Source organism: Giraffa tippelskirchi, chromosome 10 (assembly GCF_054371585.1).
Source record: "Giraffa tippelskirchi isolate mGirTip1 chromosome 10, T2T-mGirTip1v1.2.pri, whole genome shotgun sequence".
NCBI classification, from domain to species: Eukaryota; Metazoa; Chordata; class Mammalia; order Artiodactyla; family Giraffidae; genus Giraffa; species Giraffa tippelskirchi.
Genome location: NC_137284.1, coordinates 102,882,769 through 102,896,276, shown reverse-complemented (window position 1 = coordinate 102,896,276; position 13,508 = coordinate 102,882,769). Strand labels below are relative to the sequence as shown.

The following is a 13,508-nucleotide window of genomic DNA, read 5'->3' as shown; positions in this document are numbered from 1 at the left end:
ATTAATTATCTAAACTGCAACCTGAATTCTGCAATAGTGAGATCAAACTCTACTGCACCTATGGCCAGTTCACTACAGAGCAGAATCTAGTATTAAGGTGGACTGTTTTGGACTTGGTCTAAAAAGACTATATTAAATAAAAGCAAAACAGATTTGATATTTTGGGGGAATACCTATAACTCAAGTAAAGATTTATATTAATAAGAATCTTTTCATAACAATATTTTCTACACCTTATACACCTATTTCCCAAAACATTTTAATCATAATGCATTGCACTGCTGAAAAATAGTTACAAGAATTAGTTGTTTTTATGTGAAATATGTGAGAAAGGGATTGTTTTCTCTAAAAAACTATGCAATTGCAACAGGTATTACAAATTACAGGAATATAAATTATATATGTGTGCATGCTAAGTCGCTTCAGTCGTGTCTGACTCTTTGCGACCCTATAGACTGTAGCCCACCAGGCTTCTCTGTCCATGGGATGCTCCAGGCAAGAATACTGGAGTGGGTTACCATACCCTCCTCCAGGGGATCTTCCTGACCCTGGGATCAAGCACATGGCTTCTGCAGCTCTTGCATTGCAGGCAGATTCTTTACTGCTGAGCCACCCAGGAAGCTGATAAATTATATACAGAAATTTTCTATTTACCCAATTGATAAAGTTTCCCATGTACATGAGTTTAATAAAAGCCATACCAGCCTAAATTAGTGAATCAGTAGATAAAAATAGCTATTTAAAAATTATCACTTACTAATCTTTGATTTCAGTGTAAACACACATGGAGATGATAAAGCATGTGGTTGAAATGACAAATTTGATATTTGGAATCAAGAATAAAAATTCTAAGAGGCCAAGAGTTGTGAGTCTCAGTGGAAAATGTGCCCTCTCTAGTTAACACTTGACTTGTAGTGTAATATAATAATTTTGTGGGTCAAAAGATTTCCATTAACTTCTTTAACTTGACCTATTCTATAAAATCACAAGGATTCAATAGTGGCCAATTTCTCCAGGGCCTTTAAGGATGGGGTAAATGTGAGTAAGTCTCCTGCTCAAAGCGCCCTTCTCAAAATATAGAACTTTGAAGTAAATGCACAGCATAATAGTCCCTGTGCATTATCCAACTCTCAACAACGTCATTTCCCTCCCAGACCTGACCCAAGGAGGGGTACCTACTTAGTTGCTACTCTATGATTACTACCTTGTATATTCTACAAGATCTGATTAAGGAGATAGTCTTCTTGTCTTGTGTAACCAAGTTAGAACTATTTTTCTTTTAAGCTACTCCTTATCTAAATGTCCCTTTTGCCCTTTGGTTTAGAGTTTCATATAGTCAACACATTTTGCGGGTCTATTATGAATCAAATTACCAAATGTCTTAGAGATATAAAATGAATAGAACTCAAGAAGCTTGAAGTCTAGTGAATAAGACATATACATTTAAGGACAATTATTACATAATGCCGGAGAAGGCAATGGCACCCCACTCCAGTACTCTTGCCTAGAAAATCCCATGGACGGAGGCGCCTGGTAGGCTGCAGTCCATGGGGTTGCTAAGAGTCAGATACGACTGAGCAACTTCACTTTCACTTTTCCCTTTCATGCACTGGAGAAGGAAATGGCAACCCACTCCAGTATTCTTGCCTGGAGAATCCCAGGGACGGCGGAGCCTGGTGGGCTGCCGTCTGTGGGGTCGCACAGAGTCGGACACGACTGAAGCGACTTAGCAGCATTACATAATGCATAAATGCTATAGCAAAGACAGGCACGGTTGCTATTGGAGAAGAACGTTTAACCCAGACTAAAGGGAATAAGGTGCAACATTACAGGAAAGAGCCTTAGGCTAAATCATCAGGAACCAGTTATTCCGATGATTCAGACAGGCATTTCAGGCATGAAAATCTAGGGAGAAAATGAGAAGGAAAGGACATAAGTGTGAGTGAGAGGAAGACTGCAGTGAGGTTGGAGAGTTAATCAAGCCTCAGGTGTCATGCTAAGAAAGATGGAATTTCTCCTGAAAACTATGAGGAGCCACTGAAGGATTTTAAGCAGGAATGAGATATGCTCATAGAGCAGCTTCAAGTTTTAGAAGAGCACATTGGAAACAGTATGCCAGCAGTCTGTTAGGAGATGACCACAACAGTCAACATGAGAAGAGATGAGGTCTTCAACCATCTTAGTGGTGTAGGGAAGGAGAAAAGCAATCCACTTGGCAAGCAGCGTCAGAGCCTACCACTGCCAGGGACTGACCTAGGAACTAGGGATACAGCCAGAACATAAATCTCAACCCCCGTGGGACTTCTTTTCTCTTGACAGCAACTATCTATAAATAAGATGACTAGTGATATAATACTATTTCAAACAGGAGTAAGTAGAGAAGGGCAAAGGCTGGGAAAAGACTGTATCTGGGAGTGGGGTTGAAATCTCATCAGGAAAGGTCAGTGTAGAAGAGCTGAAGGAAGTTAAGAGCAGCCTGTAAGAAGTCTGAGTCTAGAGCGTTTCAGGAAGACGTAAGATCAAGTGCAGCCACCTATAGCAGGACTGTGCTTGCCTAAGTGGGAGGAAAGCGTGGGGAGGCGGGATGGGAAGGGTTGGAAGAAGACAACAGGGGAAGCAGTTAACTCTCTAAACCTTTTGCTATTAGACTTCTGAGTAGTAGATGAATGGTGTTTATCCAGGAAGAAGAGACAATCTCTGAAATGCCTAGAGCAAGATGTACCTAGCTCAGGATTATCTAGTGAATAGAACCTTAGATGTGTGAAGGAAGTCTCCCTGAATAACACCTTATTGGATATGTATCTAGAGGATAAAATCGAGATATCTTATAATTTAAACATTCCTCTGTCTGAGATAATCTCATGAAACCCACTTGGATATCTTATCTATTCTAAGCCAGAGGATCAGCTCCAATGTGGGGAGGACCTTGGGAGGTGCCTTCACCAATCTGGACATCTCTCTAGTTTGTCTAAGTCTTTTGGTTGCCTATAACCAGTAGTCATGTAAGGTTGTGAGAGTTGGACTATAAAGAAAGCTGAGTGCCGAAGAATTGATGCTTTTGAACTGTGGTGTTGGAGAAAACTCTTGAGAATCCCTTGGACTGCAAAGAGATCCAACCAGTCCTTCCTAAAGTGAATCAATCCTGAATATTCATTGGAAATACTGATGCTGAAGCTGAAACTCCAATACTTTGGCCACCTGATGTAAAGAACCGACTCATTTGAAAAGACCCTGATGCTGGGAAAGATTGAAGATGGGAGGAAAAGGGGATGACAGAGGATGAGATGGTTGGATGTCATCACTGATTTGATGGTCATGAGTTTGAGTAAGCTTCGGGAGTTGGTGATGAACAGGGAAGCCTGGCATGCTGCAGTCCATGGGGGTCACAAAGAATCAGACACAACTGAGCAACCTAACTGAACTGAGTGGGTAAGATTTCTGATTCACATTTCTCTGATTTAACAGTCTAGTCCTATTTGTTTGCTCAGAGAGTAATAGCAAGGAGGCCAGTGTGCTGAACATTATGACTGGGAAGGGAGTCATAAAATGGTGAGTTCAGAGTGGTAAATGAGAGGCTGAAAGTACAGTACCGTATAAGCCATTGTAAGACCTTTCCCAGTTACTAAGAGAGAGATAGGAAATCAAAGAAGAGTTGGGGGTGGAAAAAATGGCATGGTAATTGTGACTGGTGTTGTGAGAAAAGAAAAGGGTCCCAAGGGTAGAAAGAGGGACACCAGTTAGGAGGTTGGTATAAGAAGTAGGTAAAACATGATGGCTTGGAGAGGTAGAGGTAGTGAAAAATACTTATTTTCTGGACATATCTTGAAGCTACAACCCACAAGATTTGCTGACAGATTACATGAGGAGTATAAGAAGAGAAGAGTAAAGCATAAACCCCAAGTTTTCTAGCCTAAGACCCTGGAAGGATAAAACGGCCATCTGCTGAGAAGAGGAAGACTATGGGAGAAGCAGATTCCATAGGGATGATCAGGAGTTCTGCTTTGAATATTTTGGACTTTATCTAAGCAGACATCTAAACGGAGATGACAAATGGACCACTGGATAATTGAATCTGAAGTTTAGGAGATAAATCTGGAATAGAGATGTAAATTCAGGATTCATCAGCATATAGATGGTATTTAAAACCATTATCCTGAATGAAATCACCAGAAGACTTTGCTTTTAGAGAAGAGATCCAAGCACTGAGCACTGGGGGACTCCAGTCATCAGAGATCAGAAAGAGCAAGGAGAACAAGGGAAGAAAAACTAAGAAGTGACTAGGGGAAAAGGGGGACACCAGAAGAATATGGCTTCCTAGAAGCCACGTGAAGAAAGTTACCTTACCTGATAGTCCAGAAAAATGAGGATTAAGGTTTGTTCAATGTACTTAGCAACTTGGAAATCACTAGTAATCTTAATAAGAAGAGATATTTAAAAGGTAGAACTCATAGGTACTATCTAAAAATCATTTCTTAGGTTCTGGCTAGTGTGATTGGGTGGATGATAGTACATTCACAGACAGACATAGTAAATACAGCCATGATTCTCCACACACAGCTTCCAAGTTTAATTCAAAAATATTCTACTATATATCTTCCTACTAAAGTATTAACACCCAAAGTGAAATAGCTACATATTAACACAGAAAACTTGAAAAAGATAGTTTCAAGTCAAAATAATTTATTGCCTTTTACCTATCTCTTCTTAAAATGAGACTTCTTAAAGAAACCTCATTTTAGGAAGAATGGTGCTAAATGAAGGGCAGTGAGTGAGTCTGTCACCAAAATTATGCATGATTAAAAGCCCTCTAAGAGAAGAGATCCAGATTTGGGTCTATTAGCTTACCCAATAGAGTCTAATCCTTTAGGTATAAAAGATGCTTCCAAATCATGTCTGCTAAAGACAGCAGATGAAGATTTCATTTATTTTCTTTTATATGTACCCCCTTGGCAAGTATACTTCTGAAAAACTTGCCCAGAAGAAACTAATCCTCTAAGCAGGAATTTTCTTTAGGTTTCTGCCCAAGAGGAATTCAGTTATGGATGGGAACTTTAGGGCTGGATACCAGCATTAGCCATGGATTAATTACAAAGCAGAAACCAAAACTGACAGACCAGAAGTGGGCCAAGTAGTTATACAGAAGATTAGACAGTAAGGTTGATATCCAAGCAAAATTCATGTGACCATGAGGGAGGTTGCCCCTTCACCCTAATGCCGGGGACACTATGTATAGAAGCATTCATCTACCCCCCATACTCCATCCACTGGTGCAGCAGCAACTCTTAAGTCATGGCAAATGTAGATTGGGGAGAAAATGATAAATCTCCCAGAGGCAAGTCTTTGGTACCCACAGCTGTGCAGCCTGATACTCAGGATAGGAACCAATCGGTGAGGACCCAGATATCCTGAACTGACCCCCATCAACTTCCAATCTTTTGTTACCCAAGTCTTTTATACAAATAAGTAAAAAGGTTAATTATTTTAAGCAAGCTCGTTTACAGATCATTGGAAACAATTATTAACTTGATGAGCTTCAGAGAGCTGTGGGATAATTTAGCACTAACCTAAAGAGATAGAAAACATTTCTAAAATGTTGCTTATTTTAGCAGAAAACAGTTTAAGGCAGATTCATTTTCACATGGTTCAGCTGACAGCCAGCTTCCCACATAAATTCACGTGAATTCATTCTCTCTGTAACTGTCCCTGAACATAGAACAGACTACATTACTGAAAGCCTCTTTCTGTTTGAAATATATTCTATTAAGTGCTGTGTTTTGTTTTTTTTTTTTCCTCCTACATCTTGGCTACATTTCCATGAGCAGTATTTTTAATCCAAATTGAAACCTCAACTTCTTGTCGGGATTTCTGATTCCCAATGGAATCTGATAACTATCATTCAACTTGATTCAACAAACCCTCACGGAGCAGTTACAATGTACCAAGAACTGTGCTAATGAAGAGCTGATTTAAGAGGCCAAGTCTTACACTAAAAGAGTGAACTGGAACTTCTTTGGGGGGTAGGAGTGTGGGGAGATCAGAAACTCTTTGGAAAGGGACATCATTTGGGATGGACTGTAAAAGATGGTCAGAGTTTCAACTGGTATAAGAGCATTCAATGAGCAAAAACAGAAAAGAGGAAGAAAGAGGCCTGTCCAAACAGATATGATCACCTCTCCTGTCCAAATGGGCAGGAGAGGTAATCATATCACAAAGAGTTTGAGTCTCCTGGTGATGAGGCTGTGCTGAAGGAGGAATCAGGGAAGACTTCAGAGGCAGGAGAGGGTGACAGGATTCTGGTCTGATTTCTTGAGGCTGGATGCAGGATAATGGATACCTTAGCTTAGGAGACAAAGAGAGAATGTGTGGTCAAGTAACAATAGAGGGAGGGTTCTGTCACTATTCAAGGGAATGAGAAGAGAAATGCAGATGCTGTAGGCACGAAGGAGCAGATGATACACGATGACTAGGGAAATGACTGATTACAGAGTCAGCAAGGTCCTCCCTGACCATTCTATTTAGAATGACAGCAGGACACTCACACACACACACACAACTCCACTCTTCTTTTCCACTTTATCTTTTTTTTTTTCATGGCACTTAACTACCATTTAACATAAACAACTTAAAACATACTTTAAATCATATCTTACTCATTTAGTTTATGGTCCACCTTCCTCAACTATAAAGATTCCTGAGGGCAAGGACTTGGATCTGTTTTACTCACGCTACCACTGCAGGGATTTACTAAGTATTTGTTAAATTAATGAATACGTAAATGAAGACCAAAATGACTGAAATCTGATGGTGTCATTATCAGAAAATTAATGGTTTTAATGGGGTCAGGGTTTTCTTTCCTGAGTCATGAGGTTATAGATGATCATGGCAGAGTCAAGAGACCTGGGTTCTGTCTCTTGCTCTGGCACTAAGGTGATCTGTAAATTTAGGCAAGTCATTTGTCTTCTACAAACTGTGTTTCCCTCATCTGTAAAATTGAGGCTTAATTAAACTTAAATGTCGACTGCAGGATTAAACTAAGTCCCAATTTATTTAGCCTGGGATATAGGACCTTCTGGGCAGAACTGTGAAACAGCCAAATTCTTATCATGTCAGTGCCCTTTTATACATATGGTCAAAATCATTTACCCAGAAAGAACTTATGCTGCTATAGACATGCTTCCATTTAAAGGCATGTTTACAAACAGCATCTTTCCTGGTTCTTGGATCAAGCTCAGTGTGGACAAGGTCACAGCCTCTTACACAAGGTGAAAGCAGGGCCCAGGTGTCCTCGATCCATCTCTCTGGCCTAGCTTCCCAGTGTTCCAGAAAATTTGTTTCTCCAAAGGCCACCCTTAACTGATTTAACACCCTGTTATCTGAGTGGTTTTCATAATGAGTTTGGTCCAAGGGGCCCAAATACAAATTAATTTCCTCCCAACCTCCAAGATCTCTTTTAGTGTTAATATGCTATATTTCTGTAAGTTTTAATAGGATCTCGTCCAGTGGTGGAGCTGGATAACCTTTCTTCCTTCTAAATACAAATTTACCATCAGAATATGTATGGTCCCACCAGATAGCTGTTTCTTTAAGCATTGAAAAGAAATGTAGTGATTTTCATCGAGAGGAATTTCAAGTGGTTTGAAAGAGTTATAAATATAACTGCAAAGTCCTTCGGAAACAGGAAGCTATAGAGATATATTCAATGTCATGATTTTCACAGAGCCTAATTTGTTATTATTTAACATTCCTATCTCACTTGGTTAGCATCATGGCTCATGAGCTGTAGGGTAACAGAAGTGTGCCATCTGCTTCATTGCTGGGAGCACTGGTCTCCTGAGGTCACTAACTGTGATTATAAATGTGGCCTTAAAGTAAACAGTGACTCTGTGCCCTAAGAGGCCAGAAGCTCAGATGTTCTCCTTGCAATTCTCTCACTGATTTACTGGGCAACTTCTTAGCATGAGACTCTTAACCTTGAGTGATCTCTCTAACCCGATCTTTAACAGACTTGATAAGGGCAATCTTTTTTTCCATTCTCAAGCTTTCAGATTAGATTACATTTTTTCTACATATACCATTCTCCAGGGATATTACTTATCATCCACTAAGGTGTTGGCTGAGTTAATTAAAATATGATTCCAAGATAGACCACAAATTGAAATGCTAAACAAGGATCATTCCCTCATGTCTATGAGTTCATGAGCCATGGTATAAAAATAGTCTCAATTTACTCTTTCTATCACTACAGAGTATCTCCTTCAAACAAGAGTAGGGTAATGCCAGTCCATTCATGCCTGTATATTACCATGGTTAAGTATGATAATTCAAAGGATTCTGTAGAATCCCATGGAGAGAGGAGCCTGGCTGGCTATAGTCCATGGGGTCACACAGAGTCAGACATGACTGAAGTGATTTAGTATGCACACACAATCATTAGTAACCCCAGCTTTACAAAAAGAGCAGAGGAAGCAGTCACTTATACACTTGCTTTAGAATTAGAAGGTCTCTGCCCCACATTTTCTGACTCATCAGCCCCCTCAACAATGATGTTTTATATTTTGCCATTAGAGGTTTACTCCTTTTTGTTATATATTACTCTCCCCAGATAGACTCTTAAAAGCTGGTATCCTTGGAAGACGTAGGTATTAGGATGCAATCAATCACTAACACTGTGTGAAGCCCCCTAGGCAGGAGGAGCTCCAGAGCATTAGGTGCTTGGGAGCTGGCAGAGTTAGAAAAGGGAGGAAGCAGATGTCTAACACAAACTTCACCTATCTCACAGTTTTGCCCAGGGCAGGCTTCCAGTAATATGTTTTCGCTTTGTGGTGTAGCAATGGGAAAATACAATGATAATTTGCTGATTTCAAAAATTCATCCTCACAAAAAAAGAAAAATGAAAAGACAAAAACAAACAACAAACAAACAGAAAATGATAACTATATCCCTAGGGTACTTTTGCTGATCCTTGGTAACATTGAAGTATCTGCAAATCATGTCTATTCTTTATTCTTCTAAAGCAGGTAGAGTAACCCAGTGACCACGGAAGGCACAAAAGCCAGGACCTCAGAGGAAGAGAGTACCCCAGCCTCGGAACCCTGGCATCAGGACTATGCTACATTGTATGCAAAGCCATCAATGTCTACAATCACGCACCCAGGCATGATTTGATTGATTACATGGCAGAGCAGAGTTTGTGAAGACAAAGGAGGTTTTCATGTAATATTTGTCAAAAAGCAGCATTTGCCCATATAAGGAACACCTTTCCATAATTCATTTCCTTGTCAAAACAAATATCAGTCTTTAAGTTTTTGTATCATTACATTGTCTCATCCACCAAAAAAAGAACATAAACATAAAGAAATGTAATCTGTGTACAGTAAATTCATTCATAAGAGAAGACTGAATAAATGACAAGATGTTTAAGCCAAATCAAGTGCATAGTACCCGAGAAAACACGCAATTATGCCAATTATAAAACCGAGTAACAAATATTGACACAAAAACTATATATGTTTGATATAAACTTTGGCCTCTCTCTTCAAAGAGTCACTTATTTCATCTTATAGTTGAAGAATGAAAATGATTGTTGTAAATAATTGTTGTAAGGATCCTATGGTGAATACAATATTTTCTTCTCTATGTGTATGAGGATGTTAAATATGAATTTTAATTTCTCATAGTATGTACTACAGTTTAAAAAAAAAATAACCAGTGTTGACATCATGAAAGAAGGAATTATTTTATCAAAATATGGAATAATGTGTTTAAATCCAGCTAACCCTCCATTATCTCATTTAAAAGAAGACTTACAGAATACAAACCCACCACACAGAAATGTTTTCCTAAAGAGCATAATCCAAGTCCACTTAGAAGTTTACCTGGAGCTACAGCTCGGCTACTCACACCTTCTCTGAGAGCAAGCGCATCTATTCTTCTCTATCACTGACCCACCGCCTTGGTGCTGGATCCCATCCAATCTACTCCCCTCGAGCATGTCATCTATCAGTGTGCCCTGCTCTCCTCTAACTCTTCAATCTCTCCCCCTCCCCCTCCTGCACTCTTACCGAACACGTAAACCTCCTGCAATTGAAAACCGCTCCTCTCACATAATACCGCTTCCTACCTATGTCCCTTCTTCCTTTTCTGCTCAACTATACACCCCCAACTCGAATTCTTTAGCTTTTAATTAATCTTCAGCTCTCAACAATTCCACTTCTGCCTACCCCCAAGAAGCCTCTCAAAACTGCACTTTTCAAACTGACCGATGACACTTTTTTTAGAGAAATTTTAGTCCTTATCCCACCACTAATATTTGACACTGTGAGCTCCCTCTTCCAATTTCAAACTCTCCCCTTGTTTCACTTCTGAGTCACAATCCCACATCTAAAAACATGTTCTGTTTTTCTTCTATCTGTGTGATCCAGTGCTTCTCTGTGATTTTCCCTGGGTCTTTCCTCAAGTCTGTAACCTGTACAAGCAGCAAACTTTGTTTGAAAAATAAAGAAATGGGCCAAGATATAGACAGTCAAACCTATGGCTTGAAGCAAAAACCTAGGAGCCGTCCCTGCCTATCTCAAGCTGGTCCCTCCTGATACACTAACAAAATATTATGCAATGATCTTTCTAAAATCCGAATTTGAGTTTACGACTTACTATGTTAAAATCCTTGCATAGAAACCCAAAGCTTCAAGATCAAGGTCAGAATTCTTAGCATGGCACAGGAAGGTATTTGCCAGAAGGTGCTGAGCTATTTCTCTGGCATCACTGGACTGCGACTCAAGCATCTAATGGTCTGATCCTGCTATCTTGGATAACTGCACCGCCCTGAATGTGCCACAGCCTTTAATAGCTCCATCCATCTTCCATTTCCACTGTATTCTGATTCTAGGATACCTTCCTTCATTGGTATTTGCTTTGAATCTGTGTGATTCCTGTTCCTACCATTTGTGTTTGTGTGTATACGTGTATGTATCTTCCTCACTCAACTGAAAACCACCAGTTTGCTTTTTCTAGCACCTACTATGTAGCTGCCCATCAAATGGGGGCAGAAGGAAGTCAGCTTATCTTTTACATTAAAAGATAAAAAAGAAAAATTTTCATCCAAAGAAAATGTGTCAAGCACATGTACTATAGCATAGATTCTATTACTTGAAAGTTATCATTACCTGCCTCCCATTATGATAAATAAACTTCAGTGCCACCTTAAAGAAACCTCTTGTACTGATCCGCTTTCCATTTTTTCATGATGTTCCATATTATTCTTGAGCGTAGTGACAGAATGCAATCCCAGAACTAAGGAGTTTAAATGCATTCCGTTTGTCATGAGTATTGTATTTAGCAAGTTGAATTCTTTTTATGCAGATGTAGTCCATCAATTATCTCATATATTTATCAGAGTTCATTATAATGGAAAAAAATTCTCTTGAAAAATATGAAGCACAAGAGGAGAAGCCTTATGCTATTATGTGAGCAAATTAGCTGTCAAAAGCAACTTTAAAAGACTCACCAAGTAGCATCTACCCTTTGCAAAGTAGTTTCCAAGGTTTAATCTAAGTAACTTCTACATAATACCTATTTGACAATTTACAGACTGTAAGTTTGCCTTGAAGAAACCTCTATCTAATGAAAACACAAGTATTTATCCCTTATTCACTTACTAAGAGCAGTTTTTCCTCAGTCCTGCAAAAAGGTATATAACAATTGAATTTCAGGTTATGCATACAAAAAAGGCATCTCTAAAGAAAAGCACTTACCTCTTACCTTACATGAACAAGCTCAAAACTCTAATGTAAAGTACAATTTCAGGACCACATAGCTCCTGTTAAAACTGCTGCATTCTCCACTGACATGCCCGGATGATTGAATGGTCAAACGTATAACATTTGAATAACAAGAAGTTCAACATAAACTAAACTGCTTTTGAAGTAAAATAACAAATACACATAAGCCCTACATAGACCCACTTTTCCCCCGCTCAGTCTACCTTTCATTACCTTAGCTAGTGGTTCTTAATCTTCATGTACATTGGAATCATGCGAAAAGCTTGTTAGTACAGGTTGTTGGGCCCTACACTCAATTTCTGACATAGTCAGTGTTGGGGCCTGAAAATCTGCATGTCTAAGTTCCCTGATGATATTAATGGTTCTGGGCTAGGGGTCTCACTTTGAAACCACTGGCCAGGTAACTGCATCCACACAGATGCCTTCCAGGAGTCATCCAATCTCATTATCAGGCTCATTTAGCTAATTACCCAAATGGATGCCTTCAGGGGTTCTGAATGCACCATCCCTACACTGAATCGATACCCAAAGCCTATCTCAGGAAAACAAAAGAACAAAAAATGGTACTACTATATACAGGTTGTTCAACTGCAAAGCTTAGAAGTCATTATTAACTACTCTTTCTCTGGCCACATCTAACCAAAGGGCCAAAACTGTCTCATCTATTCCTACACTTCATCCCCATTACCACCATGATCAGGGTCAGCATCATCTCATGCTTGGAATACGTAGCGGACTTCTAACCAGACACTCCACTTCTACTTTTGCTCCCTTTCTTCCCCATAGTGTAGCCAGAGTAACCATTTTAAAACATAAGCACGGTGATGTTAAAACATTCCAATGACTTCTAGACCTTTTAAAACAAGGTTTAAAGTCCTTCCTGTAGTTTCTTATATCCTCTAAATAAGGTTCCTACTATCTCTCTCCAGGCTTATCCAGCGTAAACTGTCCCACTTCACCATGCTGGCCTTCTGTCACGTCTCTGTTTATCCTACCTCAGGGCATCTGTTTATGATGACATCTCTATACATCCTCTACCTAACTTTTTCTAGCGAACTCCTCACTCCTTGATTCATGAGAATAAATTGAATCACAACCACATTCTCCCAAGTCTCTGTGCAGTGTCCCTTCAGTATGATAAATCACATTTGAAATTGCTTATTCCTTGTAAACTGACCTCACTGGTTATCTCCACAAGGAACCATTACATCTTGTTCACCATTTTAATCCCAAGCCCTGTTTACTGTTTACTAACAAGTTTAGTAACAAGTCCCAAAGTAAGCATTGGTTGATACATATGCAATTGCAAAAATTTTGTTATTTGAATAGAGATGAGGAGTGAGCAAAAGTTGAAAGTGGCTGGCTGAGCTTGCGTAATGCCTAGCCATGGCTTGTTCTCACAGAACAGCTCCAGCGTTTTCAACAGGTCTTACTTAGCCCTCCTTTTAGTCCACATAACCCAGAATCCAGATCAAGCCTTGCCACTGGCAGAAAGAAAATAAAGCCTCCAAGACAGCATCTTATTTGCTTACTAATTCTCTTGCACTGCCTACATGTTCTAGCCCAGCATTGCAACAGACAAGCTTCCATACGGTTGCTGTGACTGTTTCCCTCATTCTGCAATTCCCTGCCAATTCTGCAAGACTATGCTTCAGCCTGATCCTCAGTAAGTACTTTTCTGCCTCAAAATCCAGCATACTTCTGAGCCCCAAATAAAAGAGAAAATCAGAC

The 13,508-nt window shown here is 39.6% G+C and overlaps 1 protein-coding gene and 1 long non-coding RNA gene across 18 annotated transcripts in view; one reads left to right on the top strand and one right to left on the bottom strand.

The window, feature by feature from the left end:
• IMMP2L (inner mitochondrial membrane peptidase subunit 2) overlaps positions 1 to 13,508 on the bottom strand; it is a 917,103-nt gene that overhangs the window by 616,458 nt on the left and 287,137 nt on the right. The gene's annotated exons all lie outside the window — the stretch shown is intronic.
• LOC145524601 (uncharacterized) lies at positions 2,358 to 11,208 on the top strand. The gene is made up of 2 exons (XR_014067703.1): positions 2,358 to 3,429; positions 9,015 to 11,208. It is a non-coding gene; the product is annotated as an uncharacterized LOC145524601 (long non-coding RNA).